Here is a 24,311-nt window from a genome sequence, read left to right as displayed (position 1 = left end):
GGATTATCAAATGAAAAATGAAGTTTGAGGAGAGGATTATGGCATTATCACTTTTGTGTACTTTTTAATAATGCGTACATTCGCACCTATAATTTTTTCTTTAAAAGGCTGGTTTTTTTTTTTTTTTTCCTTAGGGAGGGAGCTGGGTAGGTACAGAAGAGAGGCTTTTAGTATCAGCTTATACCTTTCTGAACTGTTGGTACCAAGTCAATGTAGTCATACCACCACTTGTTTTCTTGTTATGCTTTTTAGTATTCTAAAAGAGCTACTACCATTCGTTTTATTTACATACAGTCATTGAAAAAACCTTTAAAAAATACATACTGCAAAATATATATAGTAGGAATCACGTAGAACTTCTTAACATAGTTAAAGTTCTCTGCCCCTCAAGGCTCGCTGAGTCAGACACCCGACCCCAGAACAAACCAGATGAGAAAAAATACCCAATCTCCCCTGGCCCGAGGAGGCGTCGCCCACCCTGGGACTACAACTCCCACGAGGCATCGCGGGATTAGCGTGAAAGGGGCATGGCGGGAAGTCCCAGTTACGTCCCGCCTCCAGGAACCATCCTTCCGGAAGTGGTTTTGGTTTGTGTTTTGTTGTTTTTTTTGTTTGTTTGTTTTCATTATCAAATGCGGTAGTCTTTAAGTGGGAAGGAAAAAACAGCTAAAAGTCGGTGGAAACAAAAAGGAGAAAAGCTAGAAGTTTGGAGACTACAAGCCTCAGAAGCGCCGAGCGGGAATAGAAGTTAGGCAGCCTATAGGTGGGCTCCGCTCAGCGCCCAGAGTCGTGCTCAGATTGGCCGCTCTCCTGCCCCTCGCTTTTCCTTCCAGTCTCGCGCCAGATTTCTGTCGTGCTAAACAAAATCGGCACTTTTCCCTTGCAGTTTTTGGCAACCGGAGCTTTCAAGGCGCTAAACCCAAGTTCCAGAAACTGCCTTCAGCCGTTCGTCCCGATTTCCCGCAACGCAGGCCCCCGCCCCCTGCTCAGGCTGGGATCCTGGACACCACTTGTGCGCTGTGATAAAAAGGCCTTGATCTTACTTCGCTCCTAGCCCCCAACGCCTGCTCCTCCGACGCTCCTGCTCTGTTCCAGCGTGAGATCCAGTGGAAGGAAAACGGAGCCTGCCAGGACTTCAGCCTCCATGTTCGTCAGTGTCACCAATTTGTAAAAACAAACTAATAAAATCCCTCCCTGGCTGTGAGAGCAAAACAGCATTTTGACACCAGCCCAGGGTGTTAAAAAGAAGTCGTTTTGTTAAGTCAGACATAGAGTAGAATTTGTGAAAGATTCTTTAAAGGCTGTTGATACCTTAGCGCCTTTACTCTCCAGGAATTTAATTAAAGGATTTGTCAAAAAGAGTGACTAAAAATTCCTATCTCGAGGTAAAAAATAAAAATAAAAAACAGCTACTTAAACTATGGGAATAATGCCTCTGGGAAGATACACAAGAAACCCATTGCCTTCAGAGAGGGGGACTAGATGGCCCAAGTATAGGAATGGTAGGTAAACTTTATACTTTTATACCTGTGGAATTTTTACTGTGTGTGTATTTCCATTAAAAAAAAAATTACTCATTTTAATGATCATAAAAAAGTAGTTAATATGCCATTTGTTAGTAAACAAAGAAGTCACCAAATTACTGGTTTGTGTCTATTACTATAACAGATTTATTTTAAACAATGAAATTCCTTAAAAAGTCACTTGATAATGTTTGCAAAGCAAGCACTTAAATATGTCCCTGACAGGGTGCCTGGCTGGCTCAGTCAGTGGAGCATGCAACTCTTGGTCTGGGTGTTGTGCATTTGAGCCCCGTGTTGGGTATAAAGATTACTTAAAAATAAAAAATCTTTTGGGGCACCTGGGTGGCTCATTTGGTTAAGGGTCTGCCTTTGGCTCAGTCCTGATACCAGGGTCCTGGGATCAAGCCCCACATCGGGCTCACTGTGTAGTGGGGAGTCTGCTTCTCCCTCTCCCTCTGCCTGTTGCTCCCCCTGCTTGTGCTGTCAAATAAATAAATAAATAAAATCTTTAAATTTTTTTAAAAAATCTTTTAAATAAACAAGTCCCTGAAATTTCAACCTTTTTCACCCTTCTCAAATAGAATTGCAGTGGAGTATATTAGTAATACAGTAATCAAATCAGAGATGATGGTAATTTTAGGAAAATAGTGACTTAAGGGCATGAAACCGGACCAAATCATTTGTGAGGTTCCTGGCAATAAGATCTGTGATTCTCTGGTCCTGTCGAGTCCAGATTCCCAGAACCTAGACAAATGATCCTCTAGTGTGGCTACATATTAAATCACTTGGTGAATATATATACATATTATATGTATATATGTGTATCTACATATATACATGTGTATATCTACATATATACATGTGTATATATGTATACTTACATATATGTCATACATACCAATACCAGGACCATCCGGTAGACTAATAATTAAAAAGGAGTTTCTGTGGCTGTGACATGAGTATTTTATAGTTTCTCTCAGCGATTCTAATGTGTATCAAGATATAACTGAGACCTAGGATATTAATCTGAGGATTATTACTCAGGAAAATTAGTGGAATAAAAACAAGAAACTTATTACTTTAAAAAAAATTTTTTTTTAAAGTAATCTCTACTCCTAAAGTGGGGTTGAACTCACAGCCTCAAGTTCAAGAGTTGCATACTCTACTTACTGAGCCAGCCCGGCATCCCAAAACCAAGAAATTTTATTTATTTATTTTTAAGATTTTATTTGAGAGTGAGAGAGAGAGAGAGAGAGGACACAAGTGGCAGGGAGGGGGAGAAGGAAAAGCAGACTCCATGTAGAGCAGGGAGCCCATGTGGAGCTCAATCCCAGGACCCTGGGATCATGACCTGAGCTGAAAGCAAATGCCCAACCAACTGAGCCACCCAGGCGTCTCCCAAAAACAAGAAGTTTTATTGAATATTTTCTATGTCTTAGGCCCCATCCTCTTTGGTAAATTCAGAGAATCCATTTGATTTTGTGGTAAATTCACAGATACCATATGATTCTATGAAAGCCCAAGCTGCCAAATGAATGTTTGCCAGAAGGAATTGAAATCTGAATATGGAGTAATACTCATGAGCATCTTCGTGGCTCAGCGCAAATTCTCTGACTGCATGGTATGTACCTAGCACTGTGAGAGACCTAAAAGGAATCTGTTTTAGTGGTTCCTCACAAGGAACTTGCACTGCAATTAAAGAGACAAGATTGAACTTGTGACCCACAGATAAATCAGGCCTACCAAATCGTGTTCCTAGATGTGAATTAGTTGTCAACATTTTAAAATTGGGAAAATTTACATAAAACTCCAGGCTTCTGTTTTCTTTTGAAATGTTGGAAAAATCTGACGATTTGGGGTCCCCCTGCTATTGCCAGTGGCATTTTCCTGGAGCTAAAGTGGGACGACCCCCCCCTTAGGTGGGGTCTGTGCTGTCCTGTCACAGTCTCCTGATTCCCTGTTGTTCTCTGACACCAAAGCCAAGTGTCAGTTGCCAGGCTTGATCACTTACATTTTCATCATAGAGCTAAGAGAAAAGTGAAATATTTCTTGATCCCTGTTTTTATCCAATGTAGAAAAACAAAAGACAGAGCAAGAAGGCCCTATGTTTCAAGAAAAACAAGAGGACATATTCCTTTGAGAAAATAGAGTGTAATACCAAGTTCTCTGCACTCACATCCTAGTCCCTATACACATCTGAGTTCATGATCCATGATCTACACTGATTAAAATATATATGGAGCATCTACCTAGATAAGAAGCAATATATTCAAGCATACGTAACTGGTGCAATGCATGTGGTCTAGTCAGACAGGGATTCAATTCCAAGCTACCATTTACCAACCATGATCTTATTGTAGGGGCCTGTGCCTTAGGTTGCCCTTGTCCATCTGTATAAGGGTCGTGGTACTAGCAAGTACCTCACTGGGTTGATCTGAGGAGTGAGTAAGGTAACATGAATTAACATGGTATTTCGTACCCAGTGACAGCTCCCTAAATGTCAGCTATTTTTATCCTGGTCAGGAAGTGCTTTTAGGGATGGGTTAAGAAATGGACAAAATGAGTTGTTGGGGAAGCTGGGGTGCAGAAGGGGTGAGCTGCCCAAACGGGAGGCTTATCCAGGTGGAGAGAAGGCAAGGTTGTATAGGCCTGAACAAAGGCTCAGGAGATGGTGACCAGGGCCTGGATAGTTAAGTCATACAGTTGCAAGACAACTCACTGAACTGCAGCAGTTTCCTCATGTTTTAATTTTAAAATCTGAATATTTTGCTGGCCCCTGCTTCATGATGTGCAATAGGTGATTGTAGCAGTCACTGTGGCGATTTGGGGGTTTTCTCCACCACCTACTTGGCAAGTATTACACAATTTCAAGAATTTAAACTTCTGAGTGTGTCGGAGTTTCATTAAAGATTTTTTAGCTCTTGCCGCAGGTTGCTTGTACTTGTTCACAGACACCAGCACTACCTCATGATGGCCACTAGAGGGACCAGAACCAAAGGAACCATCAAGCTTCTAGGGACTGTATTCACTTTAATAGATTCCTACTCAATATCCTGCATTAAAAACAACAACCCTTTTTTTGAAGCATATTTCTTATTCTATGCATTTTTAAATAGTTTTAAGAAATCCGTACTCCTCTTGAAGATAGAAAATTTAGAGTCCCCAGTACCCACCCACAAAAACAGCCACTTAATGATGTTAAGGTTCTTGTGTGTCCTCCAGATATTTGCAGTATAAACATATGTATTATTCTTTTATTTAAACCCATTATTCATCCCTTGACTACCACTCTGACTTCATCTCCTACCACTTTGCCCCTGTTATGCAGCCTGTATTCCAGGTCTTCAAACTTGCCAACTTGTTTTAGCCTCAGGACCTTTGCACTCACTACCTTATTTATCTAAACCACTCTTTTCCCACTTCTTCCTCATTTGGGTGTCAGCTCATTTGTCACTTCTTCAGGCTTTTTGTGACACCCGTCAACTAACTCTCAACCCAAGTCAGTATCTGTTACCTTTATTTATGTGCTTGCATACCTACTCACTACTAAAATGTAATCTTTATGATAGCCAGAGCCTTGGCTGCCTTGTTAACTTCTATATCCCTAGTTTCTAGATCATATATTAGGGACTTAAAAGTATTTGTTAGCTGAATAAATGAAAAAGTATTATACATGCTATTCTGCAGCTTGTTTTTTCACTTAGTGTATCTTGTATAAGTTAAATTTAACTTTTTGTGGATAAGCTTTATTCTTTTCAGTTATATTATTAATTTTAATTTAATTTTTTAGGTTAGATATTCACATGGCTCAAAAATAAAACAATATAAAAAGGTATTCAGTGAAAAGTCTCACATCCACTTCTATCTACCATCTACCTAGTTCCCCCTCAACCACATAGTCATTTGTATTCGTTTACTATGTATCCTTCTTTATACAAATACATATATATTCTTATTCTTATTTTCTTCCCTTTTTACACAGAATAGTATATTCCATATTTTCATTCATTTAACCAAGCACAAACCCATAATTATATGGGTTTATAATTTATTTTATTTAATACTCTATTAATGGGCTTTCAATTTTTAATAATAATTTTTTTCAATTGTAATCAGTGTTGTAATAATTATTTTAATGCTCAGTAAATATACAGCAAATTAAATTCCTGGAAGTGGGATGACTAAATCAAAAGGTGTGTGTATATTGAATCATGAATGATCTTACCAGACCTCCCTCCAGGAAGATTGCCTCAATTTATACTCCCACCAACAGTGTGCAGGGGCACTAACCTCCACACTCTGACCCATGGTATGTATTGACTTAAAAATGTTTGCCAATCTGATGGCTGAAAAATGGTTGCTCACTGTTGTTTTGATTCTCATTTCTTTAATTATAAATGAAGTTGAACACCTTTTCATATTTTAAAAATAGCTTTATTGATATATGTTTCATATGTCATATTATCCACCCATTTAAAGTATATTCGAGCAGGGAGCCTGTTTCTCCCTCTCCCTCTGCCCCTATCCCCCGCTTGTGCATGCTCTCTCTCACTACCTCTATCTCAGATAAATAAATAAAATCTTAAAAAAAAAAAAAGTGTATTTAGCATATTCACAACCATCACCATAGTCAATTTTAGAACATTTTCATCACCTCAAATAGAAACCTAAATCCCTTTTTTTTTTTTAAAGTAACCTCTACGCCCAGTGTGGAGCTCGAATTCATGACCCTGCGATCAAGAGTCGCATGCTCCACCGACTGAGCCAGCCAACCTGTATCCTTTAGCTGTCCCTCCCTCTTCCCCCTGTTGCCCCCAGTTCTAAGAAACCACTAATCTCCTTTCTGTCTCTGTACATTTGCCTTTTCTGGACATTGCATATAAATGGAAGCATATTTGTTTTTTTGTGACTGGCTTCTTCCACTTAACATAATGTTTTCAAGATTCCTCCATGCTATGGTATGTATAGTGTTTCATTCCTTTTTATGGTCAAATAATATTCCCTTGTATGGATATACATTTTTTTAATCCAGTTGTCATTGATGGACTTTTGTGTTGTTTCCACTGTCTATTTTTTTTAGCAACATAAAATTTTAGAGTAGTCAAGAACCTTAGAATTGTGAAGATAGACTACGTTTAGCAAATAGTCTCCTTAATTACTATAACTGAAGAGTCATTTCTGGTGGGTAAAACACTAAAAATAGCGACTTTGCCACAGGAGGGTTCTCTGTGTAATTTTAATGTTTCTCTTCTTTGAGCCTTAGTTTGTATCTTAGCTCAGGCTGCCATAACGAGCTACCATACACTGGGTGGTTTAGACAACAGGAATTTATTTCTCAGTTCTGGAGACTAAAATTAGTCTCAGATCAAAGCGATGGCCAATCTGGTTCCTTGGTGAAGAGCTTCTCTCTGGCTTGCAGGTGGCCACCTATTCACCGTCCTCACGTGGAAGAGAGAGGGAGCTCTGGTCTCTCTGTCTCTTAGAAGGCTTCCTCTGAGGATACTAATCCCATCCTGGGGGCTTCACCCTCAAGACCTCATCTAAATCTAATTACCTCCCAAAGGCCCTCATCTCCAAATTCCATCACACTGGGCAGGAAGGCTTCAGTGTGTGAAGGGGGTGGAGCACGACCATTTAGTCCAGAACAGGTTCCCAAGTGTGAATTCACTTCTACCTACACATCAACTAAGAAAGAGTGAAATAGCATCAAGCTCTTTAGATTTCTTAGAGAAATGCTTACCAAAAAAAGGAAGTGGAAGAAGCTAATAAAGAAATATGAGGGGCGCCTGGGTGGCACAGCGGTTAAGTGTCTGCTTTCGGCTCAGGGCATGATCCCGGTGTAATGGGATTGAGCCCCACATCAGGCTCCTCCACTATGAGCCTGCTTCTTCCTCTCCCACTCCCCCTGCTTGTGTTCCCTCTCTCGCTGGCTGTCTCTATCTCTGTCGAATAAATAAATAAAATCTTAAAAAAAAAATATGATACCTTCTATAGAGTTCCTGTGGAGTATGTATCTGAATTATCAATCATGCCCTGATAAGTCTATCTGTGAGTTCTTATGACAGACTAAATTAAGCAGTTTGACTCACAAATTTATAATTTCTAAATAAGGTAATTTGTTATATTTATTTATTTAAAGATTTTATTTATTTATTTATTTATTTATTTATTTATTTATTTGACAGAGAGAGAGAGAGAGAGAGAGACAGCCAGCGAGAGAGGGAACACAAGCAGGGGGGGTGGGAGGGGAAGAAGCAGACTCTCAACGGAGCAGGGAGCCCGATGCGGGGCTTGATCCCAGTACTCTGGGATCAGGCCTTGAGCTGAAGGCAGACGCTTAACGACTGAACCACCCAGGCGCCCCTAAATAAGGTAATTTAAATGCAATAAGCATTCTCCTAGAAGCTAACCTATGAAATATCACAAAATGGGAACCACAGGCCCTGCCCACTATTATAGTATTTCTCAGCACTGGGATTTCGGATGACACGAGGTGAAGACTGTCTCATACAGTGTAGGACACTTAACATTCTGGGTGCTCCAAATTAATAAATGCCAATAGTGGTCTCCAGTTATTGTGACTATGGAAAATTCCCTCCTATAATTCCAAATGCTGCATGGGGGTGAGGCAGTACTGATGAAATCTCCTATTATTTATAAATGAAGAAACAGGTACAGAAACGTCACTGAGCCAGGTGATCTGACTTCTTCCAAGTGTTCTTTCATTGTTGCTCCTCACTCTCACTACTCAAGGTTAAAGGAGGAGCGGGTCTCCCTTGGAATCCTACCCTTACTTGCCCACATCTTTCTTTTCTATCCCTTTTTTTCTCATTTTGCAATACAATAGGCTGAAGAGTCCAATTAAACCATTTCATCCATTTATTTTAACACATATTCATTAGACACCTAATATGTTTCAGGCTCTGGGCTAGGGTTTAGAAATACAGTGATGAACAAAACAGACATGGCTGCCACCCTCGTGGGTAAAGTGAGGGAGATGAACAGTTTTAAAGTAGAATAAACACATATAGATAATTATTAACTGTGATAGTGCCAGAAATGAAGAGAACAAAGGAGAACGTAATTTAGAGCTGGGGCACCAGGGAATACCTCTGAGAGGAAGTAACATTTAAGATGATGCCTAAAGACCAATAGGAGTGAAGAGGAACACAGCTGAGCAAAGACCCCAAGTAGGAAGGTGCTGGGAAAGACCTGTGTGGAGAGAACACCATAATAATGAGCACAGAGTAGAGTTTAGAGACAATGCTGGAGGACTGAGAGGGATACAGGGTCTTGCTGGCCATAAGGAGGAGTCTGGATTTTATTCCAAAAGTAATAGGGAGCCATTAAAGATTTTGAGCAGAAGATTAACATGACCTAATTTGTATTTTAAATTTTTAAAGATCAGGGCACCTGGGTGGCTCTCTTTGTTAAGCAGGTGACTCCTAGTTTCAGCTCCGGTCATGATCTCAGGGTCCTGAGATGGGCCCGGCTCTAGCTCAGAGATCAAGGGGGGTCGGCTTGAGAATTCTCTCTCCCTCTCCTGCTTCCTCTCCCCCTGCTCATGCACACTCTGTCTCATAAATCAATCAATCTTTAAATTTTTCAAGATCAGGGGTGCCTGGCTGGCTCTTGATCTCAGGGTCATGTGTTCAAGCCCCACACTGGGTGTAGCAATTACTTAAATAAATAAATAAACTTCAAAAATAAATAAATTTTAAAAGATCACTGTAAAAGAGTGCATGATGTGAGATTCCATTTCACTGAAGTTCAAGAACAGGCAAAACTGATACAGGATTGTAAAAGTCAGAGGGGGAGTTCCTTATGGGGAGAGTGGTAGGACTGACTGTGAGGGGCATAAAGAAACTTCTGGGGTCACGGCTACACAGGTATATTCATTTATCAAAACTCATCAGAATATTAATATTTGTGCATTTCACTGTTTGTACATTTTACCTTGACTAAAAAGATAAAGATCATTCTGGCTGCTTAAGGGAAGTAGTTTGGTCAAGGATGAGTCCATTCCCTGGCCTCGGTCCTTAAATTTGGCCAGGAAAGAATTCAGAGCCAAACTCTTAAGCAAGCGTTTAATAGCGGTTTAAGGGAAGGTACACTCTGGAGATCAAAGAGCAGGCAGGCCCAGGGGGGTGGGGGGGGGTGTACTAAGAGGGGGTCAGGGTTGTCTTTCCTTTTTTTCAAAGCAATGTCTATGCCCAACCTGGGCTCAACATCACAACCCCCCCCCCACCCGCCCCCATATCAAGAGTCTCAAGCTCTACCATCTCAGCCAGCCAGGCACACTTCTTTTTATGTTTAAATAGGTTATGGGTCATAGCTAGGGCAGTGCCTGACCAAGTGGGCAGCCAGTCATCTAAGGGACTCCTTCTACTGGTTCAGAGGGTCAGTTTTGGGCCCTGTAAGATCCTTGTGGGAACTCTTCCGGTAGCCTTCCCCCCCACGGCACTGTGAAAGGGTCAAAACGACAATGTAAACATATGATAATGCAGCTATAGGTTCCTGTAGGGCAGTGGTCCTGGGGAAGACTGCACGCGTATCCCCTGGGCTCTGTCCCAGCTATTGGGATCTTGGTTTCTGCCCTTTTACCAGTGGAATAGCACTTGCTCCCTCCTCATATCTAACTGCCTACTTTGTCAGTGTCAGGGTCCAAACTACATAAAATTGGGGTTATAGACAGTTTTTTAAACCTGAGGCCCAGAAAGATTAATAAATTTCTCCCAGGCCTCAAAGTACCCTTTAGTTCATTTAAGACTACTGTGCTCGAAAAGCAAAAAGGAGGAGGGGGAAGTCAACTAATAAATATGAAGAAACGCCTTCTACATAGTTCCTATGGAATATTTGCTCTAAATATCAGTTATGCCCTAATATCGTATCTACTCTTGAGTTTTTATTGCAGGCTAAATCAAATATTTTGACTTCTAAACAGAGTATGTTAACTTAAATTCAATGAAAGCCTGCCTGGAAGGTAAGGGCTGGGCTTCCCGGCTCTCTACAAAAGTGCCCACTAGTGGGGCCTCACAGCATATTGGAATCAGCTGGGCAGCTTTACAAATATTAATGCCTGGATCCCCACCCCCACCCCAGAGATTCCAATGTAATTAGTCTGGGGTACGGCCTCAGCATTCAGATTTGTAACCACTGCAAGGCTGGAAGGTAGCCAAGGTTGGAAACCAATGCCTGCCCAGTTCCAACCAGATTCCATTCTTCTATCTTTAAAATGACTCCCATCAAAGATTGACTAGGCATTTTTGCATAATAAGGACCCTAGAAACTGCGGTTGCCTTCTATTGGATTATGTAAAGAAACTTTAAGATCTTACATTAAGATTTAGATTTTGGTACCTTCCCCATCCCCAAGTCTCAAACTGTTTTAGCACTGACCTGAAATCAGCCACCTCTCCAGCGCCCCACCCCCACTTTTGGAGCTCAAGGTAGAGAGGACATCTATTGTCTCTGGATAAAATCCTCCTGTGGTTCAGGGCCCCATTCCCCTTGGCAATGCACTGAGTTTGCTTTTTTTTTTTTTTTTTTTTTTTATGTTGGTCACCGTACAGCGCATCCTTAGTTTTTGATATAGTGTTCCATGACTCATTGTTTGCGTATGACACTCAGTGCTCCATGCAATATGTGCCCTCCTTAATACCCATCACCGGCTGATCCCATTCCCCCACCCCCTCCCCTCTGAAGCCCTCAGTTTGTTTCCCAGAGTTCACAGTCTGTCGTGGTTCGTGTGTGTTTTCTGACTGACCCTCTTCCAGCTTGCTAGGTTAAAGTTTTTTATCTCCCTTATCCAGCTCTCTTAGGTCTAAGAAGAAAGGAATTAATGAGGGAAGAACAAACCTTTCCTCCTCCCTCCTTGTCACCCAGAAAGCTGGATGGCAGGGTAGGGGAATGGCAAATCCCAATGGGGGCAGTACAGAACAAATACATTCTAGCCTCAGGCAGAGCAAAACTACCTCCTTCCTTCCGGGGTGTGTGTGTGTGTGTGTGTGTGTGTGTGTGTTTAAGGTATATTAATGTTTGCCCCCACACTCCCCCCAAAAATCTCCCTCAACTCGTTCGGGATTTCTGAAATTGCCTTATTTCTACCATATATGCATAGTGTCATTGCAATACTCATTTGTGCCAGGTGAAACATCTCCAAGTCCCAATGTTTAATTTACAGAGTAAAGTGCTCTCTGTAAAACACATTCAACTGTGTACAGTACTTTTCTTCCTTGCGCAGTGTAGATGCACTGTTTGAGAATTTGTATTATAAAAAGGTGAGCTCCTGGGGCGCCTAGATGGCTCAGTTAGTTAAGTGTCTCCTTCGGCTCAGGTCATGATCTCGAGGTCCTGGGATGGAACCCTGAGTCGGGCTCCCTGCTCAGCGGGAGTCTGCTTCTCCTTCTCCCTCTGCCCCTCCCCCCAGCTTGTGCTCGCTCTCCCTTTCTCAAATAAATAAATAAAATCTTAAAAAAAAATAAAATAAAATGGTGAGATCCTGTGACATAAGAATATTAAACATTCTTTTGAATATGTAAATCTGGAGATAATGCAAACTCCCTAAGTTAAAATATTCAAAAACTATGTGAATTTCAGAGCTGGGGAGCTAAGTCAATTGCAAATATTGTTGATACTTCAGCTGCTAAGCAGAAATCATTTCACTGCAGACCTTGGTCCAAATTAGTCTTGAAAAATGTGGTGTTTGAATTGATGTGACATCATCAGGAGCATAGCTGTTGTTTAAAACGAAATGATCCTGTGGTGGGATTTTCTGTGCATAAGTCCATTTCCCCCACTGAACTGTGAGTACCAGAAACTCAGGACCTGCCTCTCATGTCAGCATCCCCTTCCCCTGCTGAAGCACAGAACTTTTGTGAGGTGTTCAACAACTCTGTGTTGAATTTATAGTGCTTAGAGGAGAGTGGTTCATTTCACATGGTAATTTCTGGAGTAATGAGGTGTAAAAAGATGGCCTCTGGGAAATAAATGTAAGGGAGAATTATGAAGCAAGAATTGGACTGGTTACACTGCCTTCTCCAGGCGGAGGAACACTATCTCTGGCAGACCAAAGTCTCCTGTGCCCATTGAAAGGCCACTGTCTTCTTTACTATTACTTGCCTCACCCAGTGTTAAGGGAAGGGAGGACTGGAGGGAATAAAGATCATAATATACAGTCGCTGACTAGGATTAACTCATATTCTAGGGCAGAGGTCTTTAAACTGGAGTGCTAGAAGATTTGCCAGGAGATACATAAGTGCATATAATCTAAGAAAATTGTATTCTCGTACCCTCAATTATACCCTTTGGTAGCCTGATTCAGGCTATCCTTACCTGTTTCCCTTTCATGACAGCATTTCTCCTACATTATAAAGAAAAGTCACTGCCTACCTCTGTCCTGAATACTATTGCCCTGTAATAATGTCCCCAATGTGACAACTTCTAAAATGCCATACAAATGGACAATGCGAAATGGCCAAATTTAATGTTTAATCAAGATGCCATAAGCGCTCCTTAGCTTCCTGCCTTTCCCAGACTTAAACATATTTCCGTTAAGGTGGATCACTGATTTATAGATGGGGTGTACTGGCCTTGGGATGTTCTGAAATCAGTGTGGACAATGGGAGCAGTGACGATTCCCGTTTAACCTAATTTCTTTCATCCTTCAAATATTGTCCAAGAATGCACTGTTCGTGAAGGGAAGTCTGGGAAAAACAAAGAGAACTTCAGTTCTAGAATATTCTGGAATGATTGAAAGGCTTAAAATAGCTTTTATTATGAAATTAAGTTTGTTTTTTGTTTGGGGGGTTTTTTTAGAGAAGGAGAGAGAGGTGGGGGAAGGGGCAGAGAGCGAGAATCTTAAGGAGGCTCCACAGCCAGCACAGAGCCCCGGGTGGGGCTTGATCTCACAACCCTGAGATCAGGACCTGAGCCGAAATCTAGAGTCAGACCCTTAACCAACTGAGCCACCCAGGTGCCCCTGAATTTAAGTTTTAAAAATTCTCTTTGTCTTTTACAGCATTAATCCCCAGGATGTGTCATTACCTGAAAAGAAAATACAACTGAGTAGCTGAAGTAGTACAGGTTGGTAAGACTGATTCTTTTATTTATTTTAAAGATTTTATCTCTTCATTTGAGAGAGGGAGAGAGGGAGAGAGCACAAGTAGGGGGAGAGGCAAAAGGAGAAATAGTCTCCCTGCGACGTGGGGCTCCATCCCAGGACCTGGAGATCATGACCTGAGCCAAATGCAGATGCTTAACCATCTGAACCACCCAGGTGCCCCAGGCTGATTCTTTTAAATGTAACTAGAAAGTTTCCTTGAAGTACCAATTTGTTTTGAGTAAATACTCCACCCAATGTGGGGCTCAAACCCATGACTCAGAGATCAAGAGTCACATGCTTTACTGACTGAACCAGCCAGGTGCCCCTGGAGTACCAAAATTTTCAAGTTTTTGACACTGGATAAAATCCATATATGAACATTTTATGTAATTTATTTTAGGTTCTGTGTGGATTATTAAATACCATAGTTACTACATATTTTATTAAATCAAATAAACAATATCTCTTCCTTTACTACAAGCCATCTGTATGAGCTTCCTATGCTGCATAAAAAGTCACTGTGAACCACAAACTTCGTGGATCTAAAGAGCACACATTTATTATTGCAGTTTCCATGGGTCAGGGGTCCTGGCAGAGTTTAGCTGAATCTGCTACTCAGGGTCTCATCTGAGGCTTGGGCTCCTATTCCAAGCTCACTGACTGTTGGCAGAATTCAGTTTGGCGGTTGTAGGAGAGGTCCTAGCTTTCTTGCTGATGTCAGCTCCTCCTAAAGACCTCAGCAGCTCCCTGTCAGGTGGCCAGCTCACAAACTCCCTTACTACAGGAGAGCTTACTTCTTGGAAGCCAGCAGGAGAGTCTCTCCAGTGGGCTAAACAGGCTTATAGAAGATGACTTAATCAAGTGAGATCCCACTGTGTTCACAGGCCCCGCCCACACTGGGGGAGCGGGGAGTGGGGTGGGTAGGGATGATACCTACCGCAGGGCAGGAATATTAGGGGACATCTCAGAATATTCTGCCCACCCCACCATCTTCATCTCATTGCCATTTTTGAAATGTTTAAAATTTTCTGCCTTCTATTACCAAAAAAACAAAATTATATTTTAGTGGCTAGAGCAGCTGATTAATTTCTAGCATTACATCACTTCCTCTTTTTGCTAAAATACACAGGGAAAATGTGCTGATGTGTCCAGAAAAATTAATGGAATAATTTAGGATCCATCTTTATTAATGGAATTATTTCATAATCCTTATTTAACTACTCCTTAAAAACAATATCAGAGATCAATATGCACACATAGATTTGCTGAGAAATGCCACATCTTTATAAATAACATAATTTTAAGGGATTCCTGTGTGGCTCAGTCAGGTAAGCATCTGCTTGTGGCTCAGGTCCCAATAGGGGCCCTGGGATCAAGTGCTGCATGGGGCTAATTGCTCAGCGGGGAGCCTGCTTCTCCCTCTGCCCGCCCCTCCCCCTGCTCATGCTCTCTCTCTCTCTCTCTCTCTCTAACAAATAAATAAAAATAAAATCTAATAAATAACATAATTTTAGCTGTATATATTGCATTATTTAAATTAAGTAATAAAATTGTTTGATTAGGATCATGTTTTATCATTATAATAAAAAATAGATTAATTTATATTACATCAAAGTTGATTTGGTCTTATTTGGTTGCTTTTAATAACCTATTTAAATGCTAGATCCTTTGAAAATTTTTTTCTTGATCAAATTTATCATTTCATTTTTTTTTTTTAAGATTTTATTTATTTATTTGACAGAGATAGAGACAGCCAGCGAGAGAGGGAACACAAGCAGGGGGAGTGGGAGAGGAAGAAGCAGGCTCCTAGCGGAGGAGCCTGATGTGGGGCTTGATCCCAGAACACCGGGATCACTCCCTGAGCCGAAGGCAGACGCTTAACGACTGAGCCACCCAGGTACCCCAAATTTATCATTTCTGAATCAGCATCTGACTTAAACCCACAAATTTCAAGCGAGACTATCCTCTTCCAGAAAGTAATGTGCTTCCTAGAACAGGGTTTTGGCCACCTAGAAATTTTACCAGTTACCTGCAGATGATATTTAATCTTAATTTTCCTTTCATTAGAATATGGTAGATTAGCTGCAATTTTAATTATCTACCTTATTTCTTTTCTTTACCACTATCATCATAAATTTAAGTGATTTATTAATTTAATTATTTAGTGGACTTGAAATCCAACTAGTTTATATATATGTATTTTTTTAATTAATTTATTTATTTTAGAGGGGGAGAGGAAGAAGGAGAGAATCCTCAAGCAGACTCCCTGCTGAGTGGGGAGCCCGATGTGGGGCTTGATCCCAGGACCCTGAGAACTCAACCTGAGCTGAAACCAAGACCCAGAAGTTTAACTGACTGAGCCTTCTAGGTACCCCTACATATACATATTTTTAAGTAATCTCTACACCCAATGTGGGGCTCAAACTCAGACCACGAGATCAAGAGTCTCATGCTCTTCTGATTGAGCCAGCCAGGTGCCGCTAACTCGTTTATATTCTAATTATAATTCCAACAGATGCTGCTAGGAGTTAGTTGGACAATTAGGTAGTCTGGGCCAGTGTCCCCAACAAGAAAATATGGAGTCAGGACAGCGAAAATAAAACAGTATCCTGTTTTGCAGCTTAGACAGGACCGCACTAGCATTCTGCTTTGCAATCTTTGCAGAAATGACTTGTGCAAAACGTCCGAAAATAAGGCAATTAACCACAAAGCATTTGTCAATATCACGGGCAAGGGGCAGTTGAGACATAAGCCCCCAGATGTCAGCCAAAAGAAGACCATCAGCGCTTTGACATTAACCTAATAGGTAGACAGATATGTGACTAAAGCCCTGATTGGCAGGACTCAGTGCACCCTGATTGCTTAAGATAGTTCTGCAAAAGAGCTCATACAAACTCCTAAACTTAGAAACTCCAGAGGCAACCCTCTCAGGCCCCCCTCCCTCTCTGGAAGCTTTATACTATTGCTTAGTAAACTTTGCTTTGCTGCCCACCACTCTCCGCCTGGTCTATCTCTTCAATCTTGGAACTGGCCTGACCAAGAACGGCGGGCACTAAAGGCAGAGAAATCCTGTAACAGTGCTAGATTTCAAAATCCCACCTACTGCAAAAAGTTTTCTCAGGTACATTCTACAAATATTTACTGAATGCCTTCTATTTGAATGACAAGTGATATATTCCCCAAGTTCTCTGTGGTCAGGAATTAAGTATTTCTTGTCCATGTTCGCATCCTATTATGTATTGTTATATACTTGGTTGCTTTTTTTTTTTTTTTTAAATAGACTCCATGCCCAGGATGGAGCCCAACCCCCTTGAACTCATGACCCTGAGATCAAGACCTGAGTTGAGATCAAGAGTCAAACAGCTAACCAACTGAGTCACCCAGATGCCCTCCCACCGCTTTTCTTTAAGTAAGCTCTATGCCCAATGTGAGGCCTGAACTCAGGACCCCAAGATCAAAAGTCACATGCTCTACCACCTGAGACAGCCAGGCACTCTGTATCACATTATGTATATAGTAGATGCTTTGTAATATTGATGAAATGATTAATTGAAGACCTAATACAAAAATAACCTTAATATCCTTAAAAAGCTTATCACCAAATAGGTGAGATAATACAAATGCACAAAAAAAGTATTATAATGCTGGGTTTGTAAAATAAAAAATTTTGTACCAGTTTCTATAGAAAGAGAGAGAATATTAAAATGAAAATAAGTGAAGAATTTTTTAAAGAGATTTTATTTATTTATTTGTCAGAGAGAGAGAGGAAGAGCATAAGCAGGGGGATGGGCAGAGGGAGAAGCAGGCTCCCCACTGAGCATCATCAGGTGCTGGGGTGCCTCAGTTGGTTAAGCATCTGCCTTCAGCTCAGGTCATTGTGGGAATGCAGCTGTAATGGAACATATAATGGATGTTCCTCAAAAAAGTAAAAATAGAACTAACAAATAATCCAGCAATTCCACTTCTGGATATTTATCCAAAGAAAATGAAATCACTATTTCAAAAGATATCTGCACACCCGTATTCATTGCAGCATTATTTATAGCAGCCAGGACATGGAAACAACCTGTGTCCATCAAGGGGTGAATGGATGAAGAAAATGTGCAAATATGATATATGTGGAATATTACTTAGCCATAAAAAAACAAGGAAATCCTGACATTTGCAACAGCATGGATGGACTTTGAGGACGTTATGCTAGATGAAATAAGTCACAGAAAAGAGATTAATACTGTATGATTCCACTTATATGTGGAATCTAAAAACAAATCAGGGGCACCTGGGTGGCTCAGTCTCAGTCTCAGCGTCTGCCTTTGGCTCAGGGAGTGATCCCAGTCGTGGGATCGAGCCCCGCATGAGGCTCCCTGCTCCGCTGGGAGCCTGCTTCTTCCTATCCCACTCCCCCTGCTTGTGTTCCCTCTCTCACTGGCTGTCTCTTTCTCTGTCAAATAAATAAATAAAATCTTAAAATAAATAAATAAATACATACATACATACATACAAACCAGACTCATAAAAACAGAACAGATTCATGGTTGCCAGAAGCAGGGAGTAGGCGAAATGGGTGAAGGTGGTCAAAAGGCATAAACTTTCAGTTGTAAGTTATGAGTCCTGGGGATGTAGTGCATAGCATGGTGACTGTAATTAACAAGACTGTATTATATATTTGAAAATTGCTAAGAAAGTAAATCTAAAAGCTCATTGCACACACATGCAAAATTTTGTAACTATGTGTGGTGGTGAATATTATTCTGGTAATTATTTTGCAATGTATACATATATCAAATGATTATGTTGTACACCAAAAACTGATATAATGTTATATGTCAATTATAGCTCAGTAGAAACAAAGGGGAAAGAAAACAAACAACCCAATATGAAGAACAAGACTGATAAATTAGTCTATGTTAAAATTAATGCTTCTGTTCATTAAAAGACCCCGTAGAAGAGGTGGGTGCATTCCGTGAAAGGCTAGTTGGAAACTTCTTTTAAGATCTATTTACTCATTTTGACATAGAGAGTTAGGGGAGGAGCAGAGGGAGAGAGAGAGGACCTCAAGCAGACTCCCTGCTGAGCTTGGACTCGATGTGGGGCTCAATCTCAAGACTGAGATCATGACCTGAGCTGAAATCAAGAGTTGGTTGCTTAACCAACTGAGCCACCCAGGTGCCCCTGGAAACTCTTTATAAGTGTTACAATGAATGGAAGTTCTCTTACGTCAACTGCCTGAGTCATGCTGTAAAAAGCAACAACCTCTCTTCTTCCTCTCCACCACCTGCTCAGTAGCTACAAAGCAGCAACCACGTGTGAATACATCTCCATCCATGTTGGCCTAGCTGGTGTCCACATTGGTAATGCCTGCTGGGATAAGACCATGGGGGGGGGGTGACTCTTCCAACACCTTCTTCAGTGAGATGGGTGCTGGCAGGCATGTGCCCAGGGCAGTGTTCGTAGACCTGGAACACACAGTCATTGATGCACCTACTACCAGCTATTCCACCCTGAGCAGCTCACCACAGGCAAGGAAGGAAGATGCCAATAACTACGCCTGAGGGCACCACACCATTAGCAAGCAGATCATCGACCTTGTCTTGGACCGAATTTGGAAACTGGCCAACCAGTGTACAGGTCTTCAGGGCTTCTTGATTTTCCCCACTCTGGAGGGGGAACTGGTTCCAGGTTTACCTTCCTGCTGATGGAACGTCTCTGTGGATTATGGCAAGAAGTCCAAGCTGGAGTTCTCCACTTACCCAGCTGCCAGGGTTTCCACAGCTATAGCTGAGCCCGACAGCTCCATCCTCACTACCCACACCACCCTGGAACACTCTGATTGGGCCTTCCTGGTAGACAATGAGGCCATATATGGCATCTAGTATAGAAACCTCGATATTGGACTTCCAACCGACACTAACCTAAATAGGTTGATAGGTCAAATTGTGTCCTCCATCACTGCTTCCCTCAGATTTGATGGAGCCCTGAATGTTGATCTGACAGAATTCCAGACCAACCTGGTGCCCTAGCCCCACATCCACTTCCCTCTGGCCACATATGCCTTAATCATCTCTGCTGAGAAAGCCTACCATGACCAGCTTTCTGTAGCAGAGATCACCAGTGCATGCTTTGAGCTAGCCAACCAGATGGTGAAATGCGCCCCTCACCATGGTAAATACATGGCTTGCTGCCTGTTGTACTGTGGCGATGTTCCAGAGATGTCAGTGCTGCCATTGCCACGGTCAAGATCAAGCGTACCATCCGGTTTGTGACTGGTACACCACTGGCTTCAAAGTTGGCATTCATTACCAACCTCCTACTGTGGTGCCTGGTGCAGTCCTGGCCAAAGTACAGTGAGCTGTGAGCGTGCCGAGTGACGCCACAGCCATTGCTGAGGGCTGGGCTCACCTGGACCGCAAGTTTGACCTGATGTATGCCACGCGTGCCTTTGTTCGCTGATATGTGGGTGAGGGCATGGAAGAAGGAGTGTTTTCTGAGGCCTGTGAGGACATGGCTGCCCTTAAGAAGAATTATGAGGTTGGTGTGGATTCTGTAAAAGGAGAGTGTAAAGGAGGAGAGGAACACTAAAGTTCTAAATGTCACAAAAGTGGGGCACCTGGGTGGCTCAGTCGGTTAAGCTTTCGACTCTTGACTTAGGCTTAGGTCATGATCTCAGGGTAGTGGCATCGAGCCCTGAGCTGGGCTCTGCGCCCAGTGGGGAGTCTGCTTGAGAGTCTCTCCCTCTTCCACTCCCCTCCCCTTGCTATCTCTCTCTTCTTCTAAAATAAATAAATAAATCTTTAAAAAAAAAAAAAGATTTTCTCTCTCCCTCTCCCTCTGCCACCCCCACCCCCCAACAACAAAAATGTCACAGAGGTGCTGCTTTTACAGGGAAGTTTATTCTGTTTTGAACATTGAAAAGTTGTGCTCTGGTCAGTTAATTTGTGTTTAGTAGTGTATACTCTCACTTACAATTACTGACCTGTGCTTTAAAACATGATGCTTTGTTACAGACCCAAGCTGTCCATTTCTCTGATGGGTTTGAATAAAGTATTTCTTGTCTTAAATGAAAACAAAAAGTTATAATGAGTTGATCTTGGTCATTGTCTTCTGTTTGCCCTCAACTCCATTCTGTCACCTTGAATGATAAAATTTCCCAGGCTTCCTGGTGTGCAGCCACTTGGCTGTTTCTAGATAGTTGATGTGAGAAGGAGTAGTGTCAGTTCCAGGACTGGTCCATAAAACCTTTCAACAGATGTTACTTAATTCCCTTTGCCTGTCAGATGGCAGAGCTATAAGATAGAAGGAACGAGGGTCTCTTGGTCACTTTTCAAAGGAAAGCTGACCCCAAAAGCCATCCGGTGAAGAGCAGTCATGTAGGATTGTTGTATGAATGAAAAGTAAGTTTTGTTGCATTAAGCTGGTGAAATCTATGGATTATTATTACAGCAATTACTCTACCCTAACACAACTCTGACAGTAGCTTTTTTTACTATGTTCTTTTAGGACCTTAAATCTTCTTAGTGATGTCTTGAGGGAGGCTGTGGTGGAAACCTGGGGAGCCTACTTCAATGAGAACAGCCTTCCTTTTATGTATTTAAGATATGTAATGTATGACATACTAACACACACATTTATGATATGTAATGATGCACATGGTGAAGACTTCAAAGGGCACAAAAGATTTTACAGTAAAAAAAATCTCCCTTATACCTTTGTCTTTCAGTCTCCCATTTGCCCTCCCTAGGAGCAATTTCTGTTACCCATTTCCCAAGTTTAAGTGATAATTTATATACATATAAACATGTGTACTGATGAAATGTTTTACCAATTCCTCATTAATGGACAGTTAGTGTATTTCCAACCATTTGCTAGTATAAACAATGGCACAATGAATGTTCTTGCATATATGGCATTTTACAATATGCAAATATATCTATAAAATGGATTTCTAGAATTGGAATTGCCAGATTAAAAGGCATATGAATTTTACATTTTTAAAAAAAGGATTTTATGTATTTATTTGACAGAGAGACAGACAGACACAGAGAGAGCACAAGCAGGGGGAGCAGCAGAGGGAGAGGGAGAAGCAGGTTCCCCGCTGAGCAGGGAGCCCGATGTGGGGCTCCATCCCAGGACCCTGGGATCATGACCTGAGCTGAAGGCAGACCCTTAACCGCTTAACCAACTGAGCCGCCAGGCGCCCCTGCATTTTACATTTTGATAAATAGTGCCGATCGCTTTCCATGGGGTTGTACCAAGTTACATTGTTATTATTACTACACGAGTGGGCTTAGCCTTTCACATCCTTTCCAATGTAACATATGGTCAAATTTGGGTTCCTTACTATCTTGATATGTGAAAATGGCATTTCATTGTAAATTTTTAGCGAGGTTTTACATCTTTCACATGTTTATTTTTTTCTTTCTTTTTTTGCCCTTTCTCTTTCACATGTTTAAAAGCTACTTGCATTCCCTTTTCTGTGAGCTGAACTCTTCATTTTCAGCTGGGCTATCAATCTTTTTATTATTGATTAGTGGGAGACCTTTAAATATTAAAGGAAATGTGTCTACATTATACAATGAGTTAAGATCATTCAATAGATAAATTCTGCTGCTAAAAACCAAAGTTTGAAAAATCACTGTCTCTGCTACTTTCCTTTTCTTTTTTAAGAGTTTGTTTTTAAGCAATCTCTGCGCCCACCATGGAGCTTTGAACTCACAGCCCTAAGATCAAGAGTTACATGTTCTGGGGTGCCTGGGTGGCACAGTCGTTAAGCGTCTTCCTTTGGCTCAGGGCGTGATCCCAGTGTTCTGGGATCGAGCCCCACATCAGGCTCCTCTGCTAGGAGACTGCTTCTTCCTCTCCCACTCCCCCTGCCTGTGTTCTCTCTCTCGTTGGCTGTCTGTCTCTGTCAAATAAATAAATAAAACCTTAAAAAAAAAAAAAAAGAGTTACATGTTCTACCAACCGAGCCAGCCAGGCATCCCATTGCCTATGCTACTTTTTAACCTGGCCTTGCTAATAAAAGCTTGCCCCCTCACCCCCTTGGGAATCTTTGTCACTTAGAGTCCCAACTAGTACTACCTGTCCTTGTGGTTCAAACTCTAGGACAGAGTTTCTCACATGTGGCACTGCTGACGTTTTGGCTGGAAAACTCTTTGTTGTGGGGGGGCTGCCTTCTGTATTACAAAATGCTTAGCAGTGTCGCTGGCCTCTATCTGCTGAACGTCAGTAGTCCATCCCTTCCTTCCCCACTGGGTTATGACAACCAAAAAATGTCTTCAGATGGTCAAAAATCCTCTGGAGGATAGGGGGCAAAATTGCCCCCGTTGAGAACCACTGGTCTAGGTCTTTATATTGCTGGTGGAAGGCAGGCTGCACTGGTGTTACTCTTTGCTTTGGTTTGGACATCCCACACATCTTCCCAAATGGTGTTTGATAATGTATAGAATACTATGTTCTTTTTTTTTTTTTTTTAAAGATTTTATTTATTTATTTGACAGAGATAGAGACAGCCAGCGAGAGAGGGAACACAAGCAGGGGGAGTGGGAGAGGAAGAAGCAGGCTCATAGTGGAGGAGCCTGATGTGGGGCTCGATCCCATAACGCTGGGATCACGCCCTGAGCCGAAGGCAGACGCCCAACCGCTGTGCCACCCAGGCGCCCCTAGAATACTATGTTCTATATGGAAGTACAACACTTGTGTGAATAACTAATGAAAAAGACAAAATAATATACATGAAACCATGAAAGAATAACATCTGCTAAACTTGTGGTTATACCTAGGACATTTAAAAAGAAGGAATGTACAACAGGAAAGTCAGCCACCACTTAGGCCTCACAGGGTGGGAGGAGCTTGATGAGATCTCCAGAACCCAGAGTGTACCCCTCAGGTTGCAGTTTCAAAAAATGGTTCCTCTTTTCCTTTTAAATTATTATTATTAATTTTAAATTATTATTATTACATTTATTAGCATATTAGTATGTGTTATATGTTTATTATACATTACATATATTATTGTATACTATGCATTTATTTATTACTGTATATTATATTTATTAAATTATTTCCTTTTAATGTATTTATATATCATTGCCCATTTTTAATTTATTTTTACTTTTTATTTTTTATTTTTTTAAAGATTTTTTATTTATTTATTTGTCAGAGAGAGAGACAGAGAGAGCGAGAGAGAGAGAGCACAAGCCAGGGGAGCAGCAGGCAGAGAGAAAAGCAGACTCCCCACTGAGCAAGGAGCCCGATGTGGGACTCAATCCCAGGACCCTGGGATGATGACCTGAGCAGAAAGCAGATGCTCAACTGAATGTAAATGCTCATTTAAAAAAATATATTTTATTTATTTATTTGAGAGAGTGAGCACAAGGGGGGGGAGGGTCAGAGAGAGAAGCCGACTCCTGCTGAGCAGGGACCCCCCCCAAACCCCCCAGTTCAGGGCTGTATCCCAGGACTCCTGGATCATGACCTGAGCCAAAGGCAGCCGCTTAACTGACTGAGCCACCCAGGTGCCCCATAAATGCTCATTTTAATACACAAAATTTTAGCAAGAAACATTTATTAATGTGTCCTCAACCTTTCCATCTATGCCTATCCCCTCTATCAGGGATGTTAAGATGTTAACATTTTGACATGTAACTTTCTATACTTTTTCCAAGCCTCTATAGCCATATTTATATA

At 41.5% G+C, this 24,311-nt stretch overlaps 1 protein-coding gene, 1 long non-coding RNA gene and 1 pseudogene across 3 annotated transcripts in view; 2 read left to right on the top strand and 1 right to left on the bottom strand.

Moving 5' to 3' along the window:
* DNAJC12 (DnaJ heat shock protein family (Hsp40) member C12) overlaps nucleotides 1–1,156 on the bottom strand; it is a 48,369-nt gene extending 47,213 nt beyond the window's left edge. Inside the window, exon 1 of the mRNA XM_044386111.3 lies at nucleotides 1,044–1,156. The gene's annotated coding sequence lies outside the window, so the exon portion shown is untranslated. The remainder of the gene's footprint in view (nucleotides 1–1,043) is intronic.
* On the top strand, nucleotides 543–13,579 carry LOC113259102 (uncharacterized). 2 transcript variants are annotated; one of them, XR_003317475.4, is made up of 3 exons: nucleotides 543–1,502; nucleotides 3,020–3,144; nucleotides 13,542–13,579. It is a non-coding gene; the product is annotated as an uncharacterized LOC113259102 (long non-coding RNA). The 2 variants fall into 2 exon arrangements; XR_008958048.1 differs by lacking the exon at nucleotides 13,542–13,579 and adding an exon at nucleotides 6,216–7,271 and having other exon boundaries at nucleotides 551–1,502.
* A 1,797-nt stretch (nucleotides 13,580–15,376) lies between these two features.
* LOC130543036 (tubulin alpha-1A chain-like) lies at nucleotides 15,377–21,475 on the top strand (annotated as a pseudogene).
* The last annotated feature ends 2,836 nt before the right edge of the window (nucleotides 21,476–24,311 follow it).

This window comes from Ursus arctos, unplaced genomic scaffold (assembly GCF_023065955.2).
Source record: "Ursus arctos isolate Adak ecotype North America unplaced genomic scaffold, UrsArc2.0 scaffold_7, whole genome shotgun sequence".
Taxonomy (NCBI): domain Eukaryota; kingdom Metazoa; phylum Chordata; class Mammalia; order Carnivora; family Ursidae; genus Ursus; species Ursus arctos.
This window is presented reverse-complemented; position numbering and strand designations above follow the sequence as displayed.